The sequence below is a fragment of the Mytilus californianus genome, unplaced genomic scaffold, assembly GCF_021869535.1.
Source record: "Mytilus californianus isolate M0D057914Y unplaced genomic scaffold, xbMytCali1.0.p SCAF_8, whole genome shotgun sequence".
Classification (NCBI taxonomy): domain Eukaryota; kingdom Metazoa; phylum Mollusca; class Bivalvia; order Mytilida; family Mytilidae; genus Mytilus; species Mytilus californianus.
Window position 1 is genome coordinate 52,057,387 of NW_026262734.1, and position 20,508 is coordinate 52,077,894.

At 31.0% G+C, this 20,508-nt stretch overlaps 2 long non-coding RNA genes across 2 annotated transcripts in view; both read left to right on the top strand.

The window, feature by feature from the left end:
• LOC127710623 (uncharacterized) overlaps positions 1 to 17,004 on the top strand; it is a 40,401-nt gene extending 23,397 nt beyond the window's left edge. Inside the window, exon 2 of the long non-coding RNA XR_007986245.1 lies at positions 16,670 to 17,004. This is a non-coding gene — a long non-coding RNA (uncharacterized LOC127710623). The remainder of the gene's footprint in view (positions 1 to 16,669) is intronic.
• On the top strand, positions 13,256 to 14,765 carry LOC127710629 (uncharacterized). The gene is made up of 2 exons (XR_007986251.1): positions 13,256 to 13,775; positions 14,646 to 14,765. It is a non-coding gene; the product is annotated as an uncharacterized LOC127710629 (long non-coding RNA).
• Positions 17,005 to 20,508: the final 3,504 nt, after the last annotated feature.

The following is a 20,508-nucleotide window of genomic DNA, read 5'->3' on the forward strand; positions in this document are numbered from 1 at the left end:
GCATTTATATCTTGTAAACCATAAGTGATAGAGATCTAGGATCTTTTGATTTGAGGTCCTTAGTCCAAAAAAAAAGAAAGAAAAGAAGGTCAAGGTCAGAGGTCAAGGTCATATTTTAAATTTTTATTTTGGCTTATTTTTAATTCTTTTCAAAAACCGTATAAGATATCGACAACATATTTTTACTAAATTGTGAGTTGCGACATGTCGTAACACATAAATTTTGGTTGAAAGGGTACACTAACATTAAATTGGAGTTTTCTCCCCTCTTATATTAAAAATTAGGCATATAGTGATATAACTCATTATATAATTAAGACCTATATTCTTTTGATTTGAAGCCCTTAGTTTATGACCTTGAAATTGAGCTCAAAGTCATAGGAAAAATTGACGTTCTAAATTTTGACCTTTGCTTTTACCTCATAAGTATACATAATAAGGCCATTGTACTTTTTGCATTACGTTGCAAGCCACTTGACAATGGAAAAACCAACTTATTTAATGTTAAAGTATATTGAACCATATATTTTTGGAATCAGTATCAAGTAAACTATCAAATACAACCGGAAGTGACATATTTCAAACCGGAAGTAACAATTTATCTCCCTTATTTAGAAAAAAATGTATAGAAACCATATTTTTTGGAATCAGTGTACCATTAGCTATCATTTGACGCTGGATATGACATATCAAACTTAATTTTGATAGTTCTATATCAAAATTGATCTTCATCGGTGGAAAGACCTTCAATTGTTCTCTGAACAATTGATATTTAATTATTATTATTATTATTTGTTTTTTTCTTCCGCCAAACCCTTTTCTTGCGGTATAAAGTTGTTTTGCAAGATGTCGCTTAGATATTTATGGATATTATATCGAACAGTTATTGCGCTTTAAAAACTTATCTCGTCAAGACAAAGACTTTTTTTATTGTGAGAGTTATCTCCCCAACACCGTTTTTCTTGTGAGTGTATATCCTCCGTAACCAAAAAAGATAACGACAAAATTCTTTTTCCTATTTGTTCGTTACATCACTAGGAATTTTTGGCTGATTTGGATCGAAGCAATCCGGTGAAATCTTATAGGAGTTATCCACCTTTATCAAATAAATTTGTCGTCATGTTTTTGAAACTCATACACCGTAAGCTGTATAAAACTATAGTCTTTTTATTTGAGGTTCTTGGGTCCTAACTTAGAAAATGAGGTCAAGGTCATGTTCTGAATTTTGTCTTTTGCTTGTTTTTGCATTTTCTCTGATATTTTTAACGTTATATATAAAAGAACTGTATTACTGTGATGAAGATATGATACATTTGGTCTGAAACAATCCAATGACATCTTATAGGAGTTATTTCTCCTGAAATGTCTTATTTTAAGGTAAATTGATTATGACTTCAGATTTGTACACGGTAAAGCAATAAGGTCTACTAACAGAATGTTAAGTGACATATGACCTTGAAAAATATCAACCGGAAGTGACCTTGAGTGAACCGGAAGTAGTCATTGTTGCACTTATTTTATGGAAAAATAACTAGAAACCATATATTTTTGAAATTGGCATACATAAACCAATCATTTGAGACATTCCTAAAACCGGAAGTAGCAACATATTTCCTTATTACATGCATAAGTATATACAAACTATATATTTTTGGAATCAGTGTAAATAAAATCCTTTGAGACCAGAATTGACATTTTCTAAACCGGAAGTAGCCAATTTACTCCTTTTAAGAGACATAAGTATAGAAAAACCATATATTTGTAGAATCATAGTAAACACAGCTATAATTTGAGACCAGAAGTGATATTTTTTCAACCTGAAGTCGACAATTATTTCCCTTAATTCAGGCAAAAGTATATAGAAACCATATATGTATGAAGAAACCTATGATTGGATGCCATACTGTATTTGTTCTGATTATTATTATTAGGTATTTCTACTTTTCTGTGGAAGGACCTATTGTATTTGTTCTGATTATTATTATTATTATTTCTCTTTCTTCCGCCAAACCCTTTTCTTGCAGTATAAAGTTGTTTCGCAAGATGTCGCTTAGATATTTGGATAATATATCGAACAGTTATTGCGCTTTTAAAACTCATCTTTTTTAGCCGAAAACTTTTTTATTGTAAGAGATATCTCCCCAAACACTGTTTTTCTTGTGAGAGTATCTCCTCCGTTACCAAAAAAAAAAAAATAACGATAAAATTCTTTTTCCTTTTTGTTCGTTACATCTTCTGGATTTTTTGGCTGATTTGGATTGAAGCGAACCGGTTAAATTTTATGGGAGTTATCTACATTTAGCAAATAAAATTTGTCGTTATGCTTTTGTAACTCATAAACCGTAAGCCGGTTATATATAAAAGAACTAGTGAAACAATCCAATGGCATCTTATAGGAGTTATTGCCCCTGAAATATTTTATTCTAAGGTAAATTGATTATTTCTATAGTTTGGTACACGATAAAGCCATAAGATTTTTTGCAAAATGTTAGGTGAAATATGACCTTGAAAAAATCTTAACCGGAAGTGACCTTGGTTGAACAGGAAGTAATCTTTTGCACTAATTTCATGGAAAAAAATCTACATTCCAAATATTTTTTAAATGGGCGTACATAAACCATTCATTTAAGACCGAAAGTGACATTCTATAACCGAAAGTATCAAATTATCTCCCTTATTACAGGCATAAGTATAAACCGGAAGTAGTCATTTTTGTACTTATTTCATGGAAAAGTACCTAGAAACCATATATTTTTTGAATAGGCATGCATAAACCTGTCATTAGAGACCGAAAGTGACCTTCTATAAACCGGAAGTAGCAAATTATCTCCCTTTTTACAGGCAAAAGTATATATAAGCCATATATTTTTGGAATCTGTGTAAATAAAGCTATCATATGAGACCGAAAGTTACATTTTGTAAACCGGAAGTTGGCAATCATCTCCCTTTTTTCAGGCAAAAGTATAAAGAAACCATATACGTTTTGAATCAGTAGGAAGAAACCTATTACTGGACGCCAATAGTAACTTTGAGTAAACCATAAGTAGCTTCTTATCAATTTTGTAGAAAATTGATATGGAAAGACCTTAAATTGTTCTTTGAACAAGTGGTTTTCAATTTGATCTAATACTTCTTCCTTCTGGTAGACTCATTTCATACGGTGTTTTTTTTAATCGTTAACTGTTAAAAGTCCACTTAATAGTCAAGGCTTTCATTATTTTTTTTATCTTGATATATGTTTGTCCTTTCTAGAAGTAAGTACTTCAATCGGCTGTTCCGAGTTTTCTGTTGCTTCCTGTATATGCTGAGCAACAAAGACTGATATATATTCTTGAATGTATCGATCATCAGCTCATCTAACATGTTCCAATCACTTAATTTTAAATGGCTGTTTTCAATGGTTTTTAATATACTCAGCCTGTAACTTTCTTAAAGTCATCAAGTATATCCAATTTTATATGTGTTGCCATCTACAAGGTAGGGCACACTATCTATAACATTTCTTTTTCGTTCATATCATATTCAGTTTTTCTTTTCAAAAATTCTAATTTTCAACGTGCATAACTTTTATTTAGACATTGAGACATAGACGCTGTCAGAAAATTTTATTAAATGATTCTGGATTGTGTAATCCTTTATACTATTAGAGATTTGCAATAACTGTCCGACTCCCAGTCCGAGTACGAGTACCACCTACAAACCATACAGGTAAGCTATAGGGGTGATCTCAAAAAATAATTTGTACACTAATTAATTTTACCGTGTTGTAAATCTTTGCGCTGCAAAGTGATAGGACAAAACCATTCATCAAATTGATTTTTTTGTTTACTGAAAGGTTGAAGAAAGCACTTTTTCATTCACTCTTTCTAACAGATTTTTTTTCTCAGAATTCTAATACTTTCACAACAATTTTGTGCTCGTGTTATCTGATTACTTATATCGTTGTATGTTCTATATACGACTTAGAAAGAAAAAAAATTCAAGTTAAACGATTCAACTAACATATACATTCCTTATTTTCCTTAATTGATATATCATACACACCCAACGTAAGAGAGAAAGAGAGAGTATGGTTCCACATTGCCCCCGTTGGAAGAGAGAGAGGGTATGATTTCTCCTTTCCCCGTTGAAAGAAAGAGAGTATGATTCCCCCTTCCCTCGTTCTTTTCTGGACTTTTTTTTTATTTTGACACTAGTGATGATCTAGATATAAACGAGGATTCTATTTCGGAGTAAGAAATTTTTTTTTAAAAACGATGTCAATCCCCAGTTTTGGAGCTTATTGTATAGGCCGTAATTTCAAAATGAATCTAAAAGTATTTCAGAAACTATTTTCAACTAAAAGTAAGACTCAATGTTATTTGATGTCAGCGTATCAACGGTGATGAACGAAACAACGGTTTCTCTGGCAATTTAAAAAAAAAGTACACCCCTTTAATTCGCTGGCTAACATTAGAAGAGTGGGGAAGTCTAGAGGGTGCCTGGCATAAATTACCATACGCACTAGGTGCAATTGACGGAACATCAACAGAAATATATCGTCCTCAGACAGATCCACAAAAATACTATGTTTCTGGCCACATACACTTGTAAGGATTCGGTCCCAGTGCTTAAAATCTTTTAATCCTTTATGGGTGCATTTTACATATATAAATAAAATCGTATAATAAAAAAGCAAAATGAGGTTGTTAAATTTGATGTATGCCTTTTTGTGCTTCTTTGTTTGTTTTTATAGTGATTACGATGATAACACAATGTTGACTGCTGTACCCCTATTTTGACATTTTTACCAATTGTGTCTGTTTGTTTTGCTAACGCATCGTTGTCAATATAATGGAATTTGATGCGACTGTCATACAAGTGAGAGGTTTAGCTAGCTATAAAACCAGGTTTAATCCACCATTTTCTACATAAGAAAATGCCTGTACCAAGTCAGGAATATGACAGTTGTTATCCATTCGTTTGATGTGTTTGAGTTTTTGATTTTGCCATTTGATTAGGGACTTTCCTTTTTGAATTTTCCTGGGAGTTTAGTATTTTTGTGATTTTACTTTTCACTGTATTCACACACAGGTTGTTACCAACAATCAATGCAACATAGTTGTATTGGAGTCAGGTTTTCTGGGACATCAGAACGATGCATAACAGGTTAGATTAATGCGTCAAATCGGGAGAGACGAACACCTTCCTTTCCCATTGAATAAGTATATACTTGGTGATAAAATGCATCCAAAACGCTATCTTGTTGTGACGCCTTACACCAGACAGCATATAACATTTTAAGAGAAAGTGTAGAAAGTTAAACAGACTTATAACAGAATACCGAGTTACCGTTGAACAGGTTATTGGCGAGTTGAAATGCTGTAAAGTCATGGGAACTCTTTGGAGGCATCCTCGTCACAAACTAAAAGCCATTATTGAAGTTTTTGGGAGTTTTGTAAATCGCCGAAAACAACTTTTCAATTAGTATTATAATGATGAAAGCACAATGTTCACAATATTTTTATTGTTCGAGATCGGCCCCGTCATTTAAACTCGTAGTCGGGTCGGAGTCAGACATTTATTGTAAATCTCTATTAAGTAGATTCATAATCTTAGTTATCTTTTTTTCTGTAACAAGATTTGTTTTGTTTCATCAAATACAGTCATTTGATAGTGTCTATTTTGATTCCTTATGTTTGCCCTTCCCGGAAGTTTGAATGTTTGAATTTCAGGTGGACGTTTTATTTGCTAGCTAATACAAGTTAAGGCTATCATTGCTTTCTGTTTTTTCTTTTTCAATTTATACATTTCAGTTGTATCGACTTTGATTTGTTTTCCTTGGTTCCTTCTTATTTTTACATTTCCTATCAGTTAGGATAATCAATTTTACCCTATTTTAGACTTATCATGATGTTCTGGGAAAAAATAGTGCAGTAAACTAACTTTTAAGTTAATTTTTTACTTTTTTGTAACCTATTTTCTGACTTATTCAGTTATCTCTCCATGAAAGTATTCATTATTTGTCACATTCATATTTTTTTACCTCGGCATTGTCTGTAAGAGAGGGAGTTATTTGTGTTATCATCCCTAAAGGTCATCTTTGATTTGTTCAAAATGTTTTTGTTGCATTTTCTAACAGTGTAAATGTTCATAGTTTGTGTAAAAAAATCTGTAAAATCCTTACACTCGACCAGGAATTCTGCTGATTCAAGTTTTGCTTATACTTGTAATAACTGGCTGTTCTAAAAAAAATGTATCATTTGTTCCTTTCTTGAAATCGTCGAAGATAATTTGTTAAAACAGGGTTTCCCTTGAATTAAACAAAACATGTAAACAATTATGACAATGGACAGCAAATGACGGCAAACATCATTGATGTGCGTTTCGTGTGCATTAACTTGTTGCTGTCGCATTGACATTTACCGCGATTTGTATTTTATGAAAATAACTGATTTTCTCTGAGTAAGCCTGAATAAATTTAAACTTGTATATACGCACTCACTGGTAATGTAGCGGAGTCTCTAATTATCATCTCTGTCATTTGATCAGTACATTGTGATCCTGCCGCCGCCATCATACAACACGTGTTTCAATTAAAGGGATGTTACTCTTGATCGTTGGATAAATGAAAAAGCAAGGAATTTCAGCAAAATACCTTTACAGACTTTTTCATTCGAAAAAAGTTCAATATGTCACTGTAACTTTAATCTGCGATTAAGGTCAGAAATTTCTTACAGTTTTTATGGGTAATACATGATAGTGCAGCAAACGTAGATAACAATAGAAATTCTAACATACTGACAGACGTTAATAACGCAACACTAGATTATTTTTCTCATTCTCATTTCCTAATATGCAATACTTGTAAAATATATGCGTAAGGTTAAACCAAACGTTTCGGTCATTTATGCATTGTCTTAAACAAGTTTGCTGTTCTAATGTTGAGTCGATTACGTCATGTTTAATGTTCAAATCATGAATTATGCACTTGAACCCTGGTTTTCCCCTTATCAAAATATTTCATAAAATCTTTATGAGCACAATTTACTTTGGTCATGTTGTGTAGTAAACAACCTATGGTTTACATAGACAATAACTGTTTAGTGTCTTTAAATATCAGCTCTTTTTCTACGAGGTTAAAAACAGGTGTACTGGGAGCTTCAGCGATATATAACTCCTGTTTCGAGCCGAGTTAAAATACAGCTGATATTTAAGGACACCCAACAGTTATTGTCTTTATCCTGCAATTAATTTTGTACATTATTTTTGCTTTGAAAGATAGAAAAACTCACATTTATTGCATTCAATTTCGATTTAGAATACATTAGTTTTTGTTTACATGTAGCAATATCTGTCGTGCTGTTAATGTATGATAAGACACCAATTGCAGGATAATGTTTAATTTCACAGAAACAAGTAACTGTGCATTTACCACATCTTCTTATATCTATTCATAACAATGTAAGAGATTTGTTTTATTTGCATTCATATTGTAAAGGTGGGAAAAGCTAAAAACAAAAATAGCACAAAATCAGGTGTAAGGCTCTCTTCTGGCAATTTGTGACTTTATGGCAAACAAAAGGTTGAAATGTAACTATTAAGATTTCAAATAATAAGTTACGAAAACAAATTGTTGTTTCAACGCTTTTCGCTTTAAAGGTTCGTCAAACCACCTACTAGTATTTATAATCTCTGTCCATTCAATGAAATTTAGCAATTTTCACAGCTTTCTAAATATTTTACCTTAAGTTTAACTTCATAGAAACCAGGTATATCCTGAATTGAACATGTATCAGCCAATGTTTAAAGTCTTGTAATGAAACACTACTGTTTGGAAGTCAAGTACTACTAAAAATAACCCCTGGTTTTCTAGAAATCTTCAATAAATAACCCACGGAGCGAATTAATCCTCAATGTTTAATGAAAACTCATGAAAAAGAAAATTTTGACTCAAAATAGTCTACATATATTTTCTTTCACCAAAAGTTTCATCTATGCAAATTTGTTTGTTAGTTAAAGAAACAATGACATCAAAAGCATTAATTTATGTCAGGGAATTGCTAGTTTTACATTCTTTATTAAAGTAGGTGAATTGGTGCATTGATTGTGTAATTATTTTGCCATGGAATTCGACGACTTCATTATCAATTGACGTTATGGACAAAACATGTCTTGCAAATGACATTGCGGTCGTAAACATGTCTGGAAAATGACGTTCTGGCGATAAACGTGTCTCGAAAATGACGTTGCATGATCAGATTCTATTGACGTGGCGTTGTGACTACTTATTGACTGGTCATTGGTGGTCATCAACAAATCTCGTTTGCCTGTAATGTTGTTATGGTTGTTGTAAGGACAATAAGAACATTAAATAACGTGAAATTGTCTGCAATATTCGTATGGCCTGATTCAGATTTTCTTTGATCAGTCCCGGCAATATGGAAATGCTATTTTTTTTACTGATTTAAGCTTTATAATAACTTGACATAACTTGAAGAAAATCGTGCGACGTCAATTATCCGGTATGTTTAATCACTTCAGGTAAGTCAGATATTGTATTTTCCTAAACAGAAAAAAGTATGGTAAGCATGAGTAGTAGTTATATGAGGATTTGTCATCATTTGGTAATAAAAATCGACAAAATGTGTGTTGCGTTTTTAAAGTTTGTCAGTATATGATTAAAAAAATACATGTATAGTTCACCTTTCATGCAAACAAATCTGTTCCAAATCATATGTGCTGTGTATAGCCCTCACATTCTATGCATTGTATGAGTTCGGTGGTGTGTGTAAATAATTCTAAAATAATACGTTGACGGAACATTATCGAAAAAAATCAATATATATATATATGTCATTACAAACTTGGCCTTATTAGATTAATAGTACATTTTTCGTAATAGGAGGTAAAATACATTTTGCGGTTGTTATAAGCATATTTTATTGCACTTTTCTTTCAACTAAGTCTTAGCGGGATACTTCATGGAATGCACTTAGTAATACATTGATTATTTTCTAAACAGTATGATGTTCGTCTGTATACTATAGAAATCATACTAGTATGTAATGATGTATATATAAGGAGATATGTTATGATTGTGTCAACGTATTGATTTATCAAAAGAGTTAAGCTATTATGTGTTACTCTTATATACGTTGCGGTAACAATATTTACTATCATTTACTTATTCAATTATATTCATACATACACTGTGCAAGCCTGCATGTATGCATTCATGCATTTGCTAATTAAATATTTAATTAATTAACTAATTCATTCATTTAAGGATTCATTATTTCATTCATATAGTGTTTTACTCATTCGTTCATTGACGGGCAGTACAATGAAATACACTCATACCGCATAGCAAGCTATGAAAGGCACAAACATGACAAATGTAAAACAATTCAAATGAGAAAAAAAAATGGCCTGATTTATGAACAAAAGAAAGTAAATTAAGTAACAAACGACAATTACTGCATTACAGGCCCATGACACAGAATATAGAGGGGTTAAACATGTTTGCGGGCGTTCAACTTTCCCCCTTACTGTGACAGTCGTGTAACAGCACAAGATAGGCACATATATTCAAAGGGTTTCTGCAGAGAAATACATTTGCCTTATTCTCTCTCTTTATGATGAACATTAAGTGTTCAGGATATTAATTTTCAAACGATCATAGAAAATATCCCGTTAGGGTAGAGAAGAATGTTTACAATGATAACCATCATGTTTTAATCACGTCGAATAGGTGGCCTTTAAATTTCAAGGCTTTACACTATCCAAGTTTGGTTTGAACACTTACATTAACATAATTCTCATAGACAAATGTATGGAGAGGTCAAACCATAAAATTAAGTAACAATATCCATGTGCTTGTATTTCACCGTTGAAGTATTCATTTTCATACAAAGCAAACAAAAACTTTAAATAAAATATCCAATAAAGCACGAATTCAAGTGTTTTACAATTCAAAAGAAACTGGGTCATACACATAGACAAAACCGGGTCCTTCCATTTTGATATGCCCTATTTCTTTCGTTTTATGCATAGAAATACAAATAGTGAGGTGCTCAAAGTGACTAGTCTTGCAATTTCTATGTGTATATCTTTCTTTTAGTACGTAACTGTCCTTACAATGTGCACAATTAAATAAGAAATTAAACAAATTCAAGGTAATGTGCACTTTAGTGGTGTCTCAGATGCTTTACCTTGTCAAAATGTTCCAATGAATTTCCTGAAAGAAAGCAGATATACTTACAAACATAAACGTTACCTTATTTTTTTAACATGTTTTGTTTTTACTTTCATCTCTGTGTTCAATTCAAGATGGAAAATCACCTCTAAGATTTATGAATTTTAAATGTTGAATTGTATTGTATGTTTTATCTTCCATTAGAAATATATGTATATTGTTCCTGTTTCATTTAGTAATATAAGCGGAAACGATATTACAACAGTTTTTTTTTATAGCATTGGTAATTTGACTTTCTTGCCATGAACATTTATTTCCTTCCTAGGTATACGTATTTCAAATTAAACTATTTCCTTTCGCTGTAATGTCCAAAATTTGTTTGTGACCTTGAAACCTTTTTAAACAAGACTTTCTTAGTTTTTGGCATTCATTTTACGAGAAAAGAGGTAAGAAATTATATGTTCCACAGTGAATAAGCTCTTTGATATTGCATACAAGTATCTTGTACACATCTTTCGTTAGCCATATGAAAACAAACGAAAGAAAAAAAAATGTAGTATTGTCTACATATCAGTTTAAAGTCGTTTCTTTCCCAAATGTATATTTGTTGATATTAAAATGAGGGAAACAAATGTTCTCTATGATATAAAGTAGATACAAAGAGTCATAAATGATATCACTGGTACAAAATGTTATCTTTAAGTACTCTGGTTCCGAAGAAATATAAGGTAGTTTGAAATTTGATATTCTTCGCATTATTATTTTAGAACATATGGTATTAGTTCTTTTCACTGAAAACAATCACTATAAACCAGAAAAAGTTTGAAATGGCCTATATCTGTTCTCGACTGTACTAATTTTTACTCGATCAGTCGGAAATGATCTTAAATTTACCTGATATTACTCAACAGTAGTTTAAACCATACTTAACAGTCTGAACTTTTACTCGACCTTTACTCGACCAGTACTTAACCATTTTATACTCGTATAAACAATACTCGACCGTAGACCTGATAATTTACAACTGCTCATATTCAGGTATTACCATATACTTTACTGATTTTGTACGTTTATGTATAATTACGTTTGAGCGTGTCCTTATACATTATATGCTGCGTCATTTTTAATTTCGATGTGTGATAAATAATAAGTTCCAAATGAAATTGTATCACAATGAAAGACTAAATTGTTTATGTTTAAATTTGAAAAAAAAATTGTACATTGAAAACTGGTAGGTCTCACCAAAAACACACTTTGGATAAATTTCAATCACAACCCAGCAATCACACAACATTTTAAAAACATTTTTTAAATGTCATATGGAGGTCTCTCACAAAATATTTCAATAAGATATCATTTAAACATAAAAAAAAATGTTTATTTTATTGTTTTTGAAATGTTTTATTTCTAACATTTAAGTAAAATGTTTTTACAACATTAACAAAATATTATTTGTTAATCTTTTATTCATGTTTTCAAACATTGTTCTAAAATATCCCGTAGATATTTTATAATATAAAAAAATAATATTTTCTTCAATTGGTATTTTATATTTTAACAACATTTAAAGTAAATATTTTCCAAATATCCAAAAAACATTCTGCAAAAAAATGTTTTACAGAAAATATAGTTTTGCTGTTTGCATAAAATGTTTTATAACGTAAAATTAAAATGTTTTACATAAAACATATGAAAAATATCAGCTAAATGTTTTCTATAAAATATTCTGACATACACATTACTTAATAGTCTTACTGATATTTTATTCAACATTTTACGGATATAAAAATAACATTTTATTTAAACTTTATTCAAAACCCCACAAACAACGTCTTGTGGAATTAGCTCGTTTTTTTCAGGATAAGATATAGTACTACATTTCATGATATCAATATCATGACAAGCAAGATACTATGGTTGAAATCCTTAATTGATATCTTGAAGATCCTTGAAGTCAGATTTTATTCCTTCTTATATTAAAATTCAAAAGAGTCAACATCAAATTAAGCAATAATGTATTAATAAACAATCACCTTTCTTTAATGTTTATTCATTTCGTTCGTGTATATTTTAGAAATTAAGAAATGAAAACTGTAACTGTACTAAGTTCAATTTTCGTATCGTTTATATGCCTTACGGAAAACCGACCTTTTCCGGAATCGACTTTTGTTTTATCACCGGAAATGATTTTGAAATTTGAATATTCGAAACGAAGACAGAATATCAACAAAGAGAGCCAAGAAAATTGTTTGTTACGCGATATATACTCACTTGGTAAGAATGATTAATCTGTTAAGATGAAACTTGTGCATTCATTGTGTGTGTTCAATCATAATCGGAACCAAATAACATCTGTTTCTGGAGGTACGGATCAAGGTTTTGAAAAAAGGGGGCCCCTGCCCAAGGCAAGCAAACGTTTAGAGTGATACTTGTAAATAGTCTATAAATTTATCTTATAAGTATCTCCATAAGGAGGTCGGGGCCCCTAAATCCGCCACTGTTCAAGCATCTACGTACACCAATTTTGAATTTGTTCATTGGACATTGATATAAAAAAAAATATAAGGATATATGTAGCTTGTGTGTTTGATTGCCAATACATCTTATCGCTATTTTTCCGCCATTACTGGCCATGGACATCACAAAAGTTCACGTAAAATGTTGACGTCATATAAGAAAATATTTGACACCACAATTGAAAGTAATACACCTTATTGCTATTTGTCCACCATTACTGGACATCACACAACTGTCACAAGTTCCCTTAAAATTTTGACGTCATCATAAAAAATATCTGATGCCACAAATGACAATGGAAAAGTGATTGTTGTTTGATGTCAAAAGTTCAAGCAGGATAGATTCTCGGGTCAAACGGGAATAGCGATAAGGTGTATTATTGTATGACGTATGCTAACGTAAACAGTTCAAGCAGGACACATTTCCAAATACTGAAATAGCGATAAGGTGTATGAGACAGCTTTCCACCAGAATTTAAATGACTTGGATAAAAGAAATTATAGGTCACTGTATGGCTTTCAAAACGGAGAAAACCAATGCCATATACTAAGTCCACTTTGAAGCCTTGACAAACAAATGTTAAATTTTTCTCAACACAATTGAAACAAAACAACTAACTGCCTACATTAAATACACATTATAAAAAAGAAATTTGACAGACTTAAACCAACAACAACTATTGCAATAAGCATGACTCAATACTTTGTTTCCGAGGCACACAAACAAGTTACAATAACACTAATATACATGATATAAGCACCATTTGAATATGGAGATTTTGTTTCTAGTAAAATCAGTGTATGCATGTATTTGCAAAACAGTAAATTAAATTTCCCTTAACAGCTTAATGAACATTACAAAGACTATGTAAGACTTCAGTACAAGCAAGATAATATAAACTGTTGCTTAAAATTATATTTATTGCTTCATACACACAATGTACATACAATGTATCTTTTATTTTTTAACGGGAGCTAAAAGAAAAGCCACAAAGGACAAGTTCAATATGCAGGTTTACAATTTGGAAGTGGCGCAGGTTCTTTGGAATGTCTACAACCCTTCAGGAGAATTTTTTTTTGAAGTAAGATTTTCATACAGAATTAATGTTATTCCATATTTAATTCAAATATTTAGCATATACAATGCATTACATTCAAGATTAAGGGCATACAATACAGAAAAGATATCTGGATATTTTAATAAATATTTTTTTTTGTGACAAAATAGAAAAAAGTTGTTTATTTAAATCAATCTTTTAGTCCAACAGTGCGCTTTCATAAACAACATATTTGCTTTCCTTTGAAGTATTTCAAATACATATAAACAACTCATTTAATGACATCTGTGTGTTTCTCGGAAGTTAAGTTATATTATTATCATCATTGCGAAAACAATGCGTAACACTTCGATAAGTTATTATGTGCCTATAGTATACTTCTAGGACTGTATCATATGCCCTTAGATACAAATGACAAGTTATAAACTATGTCACTCTACCAGTCTACAGAGTTTAACACTTAAAAAGGACAATAAATGTTTAATGACATTATGTTGCAGGGCTTTTAAAGGCCCCTACATGATACAATGCATTTAATGAAAACTAAAAAAAAAACAAGAAAAACAACAGCCTGATTTATACAAAACAATAAAAGAAAAAAAATATGATAGACAACAATCAACGAGTATAATGAAATAAGACTCTTGACTGGACACATATCTCAAGTTTTTTATGTGTTTTTTTTTTAATAACTAAATGAAGTTCAGCGTGGCATATTGCTCTCTCTTAACACGGTCAGCCATTTATCGTCCCCTTCCGACAGACTATCATCGTTATTTGTTTCAAAACTTTAAAGGGGAGGGGATATATATCCTTCAGGCAACGTGAATCGTTCTATAATAAAGGAATGTGCAAGAAGTTTATATATGAATGTAAGATTAATTTTTTTTTCAGAAGCATGGCACAGCAAGAAAAAGATATAAGACACTACAAGACATTCCAAGTGATTTTGAATAAGACAATTGATTGACTTTTTCAATGTATTCTTAAATAAATCAAATAGTTGATGTAAAATGGTGTTTTGTTCTCATCTCTTCAGCCAATTATCAATGATTATTGACTTAAGATGTAACCCTATTAGAAGTGTATCGTTTTAGTTTAGAAAGAGAAGTTGTATTGAAAAATCTGAATTTGGGACACAAGTTTTAGTCAATGTTACTTGAACTTAAAAATGTGTATAATGTTTGTATAATGTCCAATGGCATATATGTCATGCATGTTCAGGTTGCCATATGCATGATGTGTATATAAGATAGGTAACAAAAGTTGAGAGTGAAAAACTAAACATTATACCATTATGGTTGGAATGTGGGCTTTCTTGCACTGTCTGTCGTCTGTCCACCTATATTTGTCGGATTTTGTCCAACAAATATTTTCATCACTGTTTTTCCCAAAACTGCTGATAAAGATGAGTTCATATTTAATGAGCTGCTTGATAGTGATGAACTGTGATGTGTGAACATTTTTGTATCTGGACATTGTATTTCAAAATGTTGAATGTTCTCAAATTTTTCATTACTTTAATTAGTAATGCTGATGAACAGAATGACTTCATATTTGGTAAGTGTCTTGACTATGATGAGTTGTGTCTGCCATTTTGGATGTGTCAAAATTTGTAGATACTTCTTGTTTTTAGAGACTTTGAATTGTGAATTTCATATGCTTAGCAAAACAACTGATTTATTCTTGTTTACAATGTATATATAGAATTAATCACTGTGTATAAATTAATTTAACTAATGATTTGTTATTTAACAAAGCAGGAAACTCAATCAAAAGTACAGAAATTTTTATATTGATATGATCTAGATATCAACCAAAAAAATTTTGAAAACATTTTTTAGGCACAGTCTCACTTGCAAGAAAACATCCAAACAACATTTTTATAACAATATTTGATGTTCATGATGTTTTTCAAACGTTCAGAAAATATTTCTAGAAAATATTTTTTAAAAGATTATCAAAATGTTTTATACGCCATTGTTTTTCACATTATCATGATATTTCTTTACAATATTTTAATTAATATATTATGCAAATATTTTAGAAAATATATTAGAAAACGTTTTAGCGATATATATTCTACCATACATTTAATGTTTTTCTCACGTTTTTTTGTGATATTTTCATGACATTAGACGTGCACTTGGACTTTTCCAGGTTTGTTTAATTTTTATGATATAGGTTAAGAAAAATAAGTTATATCATCGTTTTTACCTGTATACAAATGTTTTTTTGTGGATCGAATCAGTCAACGAAATAGTTCACCTTTGTTTCATACAATTTCCAGTGTTGACATTCGTTTCCATTTCATGGCCAAACACGACTTATACATTCGTAACCAATCGGTAATGGGTTGAATTGAAAGTCACATGAATACGGATTCAATGAAGTCGAATTATTCACTTGCAAGTGAATAGTTCATCTACGATGTTTCGTAGCTTATTTTTACAAAATTGAACTAAATTAGCTGTTAAAAGCAAATCATTATTTTACTATTTCACTTTCCTTAATGATGGAAGAAAATAATCAGTTATTTACTTATTTCATATCTCGTAGCTTATGCCCCTTCAAACTAGCTATATACTCTTTAAGGGAAAGAACTCGAATATTGCTCTGTTTGGATATTTAAATACTGAACTAATCTGCCTTATCTTGTTGAGAAAACAGAGAAAATGTCAGTAGTGTCATAATTTAGCATTGAAAATTAAACAAAGTTCGTCATAATTTCTTACCGAATTTTCGTATATCATAAACAATTGGTTATGAATTAAACAACAAATAATTAAAAAAATATTTTTTTTCAAGTAAATTTAAACTATTTAACTTATTTTGATTCTCTATATTTGAATATCTTTAAACTATTGTCGCCTTAATTTGTTGCATATTAGAAAGAAACAGTTTAATTTCTTTTTCAGAAGATTTATGAATATTGGACAATAATTTTGCACTAAGATACTTACAAAATAGACAGTGTTCAAACAGAGATGAGGATTCTTGTGTAGACTAATAAGGGATAAATGAACATATAGACGCTTTTTATTGTGCCATGGCAGATCTGCATATTTGAACAAACACACGAAAATATTGCCGGAGTGCAAAAATAATGTTAAACAATAATTCAACTGTGTATAAGATATATGACTTTAATCTGAAACGCGGAATTTAAAATGTTAATATATTGATTTGAATGCAAGTCTAAAACAGAATGGCAAAGTGAGCCTGAAGGTAGAATTACAGGCATCACATGAAACTCGTGGTCCTTGACTTATTTGACAATAGAATTTGGATTTGCCTCCAAAAAATGTCAGTGTGATATTAGACTCTTCTGTTGTAAGAACAATATGAAAATAAGTAGTTGGGGTATGATCGCAAATGACACAAATATACACCAAAGGTCAAATAAAGTGGATGTAATCAATTACAGGTCACCGTACGGCTTTCAACAACAATGAACAATAAGAAAATTCCATGCCAACTATAAAAGGCTCCGATAAGAAAAATGTGAAACTAACTTAAATAATTGTGAAAACTAACGGGCTAATTTATAACCAAAACAGTTACAATAAACAATATCACGGTAGGTATAGTGTCCGGCTAGGATCGTGGTTTTTTGAGTAATTTGATCGAGTTTTTTCGAGTGTGACCACTTATTTTCGAGTGAATATGATAAAAAATGTAAACAAACAGACTTCCTTTTTGACAATACGTGATACAGAAGCTTGAGTTCAATATACAAGGTTATACAAGGTATGCAAGTATTTGAGATAAAAATATTTTATAAATCCGACATTATTTTTTCGTTAAAAAAGTTAAATTTAGCCTTACAGTGCTTTTATTCCAAAAAACATAATAAAGCCATTTTTATACACATACCAATGCAAATGTCGAACCAAAATACATCCACGCAATATACAGACAATTCACAAACATTCTTGTTATTGCATTGAGAACAACATTCTGAGACTAAATTCATTTCTATATGTCCGGGTTTTTTCGAGATCAGTCCGGGCTTTTTCGAGAGCGGCCGTGTTTTATCGAGTGATTATACAAATTTCCTATAGCTTAGAATTTTATATGTCAGTGTATATACGTTTAAAACAATAAGAAGGGTAATTTTCAAGGCACGAAACCAATACATTCATCAGTTTGATAATGGTGTACTAACACTTACATTTTACAAACAAGTATAGTACATTTGTATATATTATTGTTTGTCACATCTTATAAATTGCATGTTCAGTATATATTTGTGATGTCAACAATCTAATGTAAGCATAGACAATTTGGATTGGGACGTGACAAGACAAGACAAGGCAATATTTTATTTAAGTCTCACCTCTTCATTTTATAAAACATACATATAGTTAATAAAAAAATATTATAAGACATACAAGAGCCACTCTAAAAAGAATTATGAAAGACTATCTAAAAAGTATATACAATATTTAAAATAAAATTGGCAATATAAAATACTTCTACTTTTTAATAAAATATCATTGCAAATTTTGGCAGTATAAAAGTACATACTTTCATCTGCGAATAGAAATATAAATTTATCGTCATCAGACATATAAAAAAAAACATTACATAGAAATGCCTGATAAAACAAATAACAACGCAAATCTTCATACAATGGACAATTCATTAATACATGTTTTTATTACAATTTTTGTTAAAAGAAATTCTATATTCAACTTAAAGACCTTCATACCTTCCAGTCTCAATTTTCAAAGGAGCAGTACCACTTCTAAATTTTGCAAATGTACTTCTATATTTTCCAGGTGTGTTTTTTATTCAATAATTTTCTACGCCAAATTCATTTTTAAACAGTCTGTAAGTTCGTGGTTTTCTACGTTCGTTTGACATTAAATCATTATACCATTATTCTTAAATCTATTAAAACAGATATTCTCAATATTTTTTATAACATGTTTATCATTAATTAAACCAGTATTACAAAACTGTTGCATATCAACTTCTTTAAACTTTGTGTAAACTCTGAAATTCCAATTTTTCAGTCAGTTATTACATATATTATTTGCCCATATAAAAGCTTTTTTGTGTATTTTGTTATTACACAGTTTTGTAAATCTACTATATGTTCTAAAAAAACATGTCCATTGTTTTACAATACATGGTATCCAACCCATATCACGTATAGGGCTAAATTAGGTGTGTACTTTCCAACACCCATTTAAAAACGCATTGCCCTATTTTTTTACAGCATTGATGCATGAGTATTCTTTACTTCCCATTAGACCTTTTCAATAACTCTCGACACCGACTAATGACACCTACAGTTTACAGGTAAAATGAAGGGGTCGTCTCAAAACTAAAAATCATTCATGAATAGTATAATTACTTTTACACCTTCGATTTATCGTTTTACACTATTTTGACGAAAGAACATATTTCAAACAAATATGAACTATATCTCTCTCTTTTGTATAGCATTCTTATTACATGTAGTTATACGACATTTTACGTTGAATTTATTAAACCTTCAAGAAAATAATTACTGCAATCAATTCACATAATCTGCCTTTTTTTCTTCTTAAATTTCATGATTATGTGAGTATTTAGATAAGCGAGTCTGTCAACGCAGATTGTTCCAGATGCCAATTGCGATTAATTCGCTTTTGTAATGCTATTTATGAAATTTCAGTGCTGAAGGAACATTGTAACAGGACTACCGTCCGTCCGCTAGAGTTGTGTTTCTCAACCGATCTTCACGTCACTTGTTGTACACATTCAATTTTCGGAGGGGTAAAAGCCTGTTTGTTTAAAGGTCAAAGAAAAAGGCCACATCGATAATTTAGTTACGAGAGACTACTCCGCTTTAAAATACCATGTTAAAATTGAGATGTTTCCTTAATGAACTGGAAACATTAACGGCACCATTTTTTTCTGCGCCACATGCGCATTTTTACAAATAATGTCTCTTCAGTGATGCGTATGGTATTTATATCCCAACTGAGCTTGTTGTCATTGCAGTGTCTTTTTGACAGCGCCGAACTGATTGACCGTTATAGGTTGTCCGTGTCCCGAAAGACGTGAACATACCTTTTCCCCCGTCGTAGATTCCTTTCCTTTCCTTTCCCTTTTCCTGAAAAATGACCTTCGTGTGTCTTGCAAGAAGCGAGAACTGCATACCCTTCCCCTTTTCAGGACAAAGCTTTGGTTTTCTACTCTTTTCTATTTTTTCCATGTATAAAGGTTTTTAAATTTCATCTCTGACCATACATAGGGGAGATTTAAGATCCCAATTATACTAGTGAAACCCCGCCGCATGTTTTATGCGCCTGAAACAATTCCTAAACAAGTTGGTCATTGCAATTGGTAAGTTTTTGTCACAATAAAATATTTAGTTTACAATTTGATATTTTGACATCATGCTTCGCTCTCATATTTAATTCCTTTTTATTAGATCAAAGATAGTAACATTGTTTCCTTTTTTTTCTTTTTTTTTTGGGGGGGGGGGGGGGTGGTGGGGGTTGGAGATTGGGGTCTTTAACCAAAATGCAGACTATGCGGTAACTGAATGTCTGTTTTATATGTTGCATTGTGTGATTTTTTTTCCTACTGCAGAAGTCATAAAAATAGCAAGAGAAAGAAAAAAAAAACCTTACGATTTGAATCTGAATCTGAATCAGAAGAGACACCAAGGGCCTTTAAAAATGTTGGTATCTATTTTGTTATGAGTACCATTGAGACATTGGAAGCCAAAATTAACAGACATTGTAGAAACATGTAC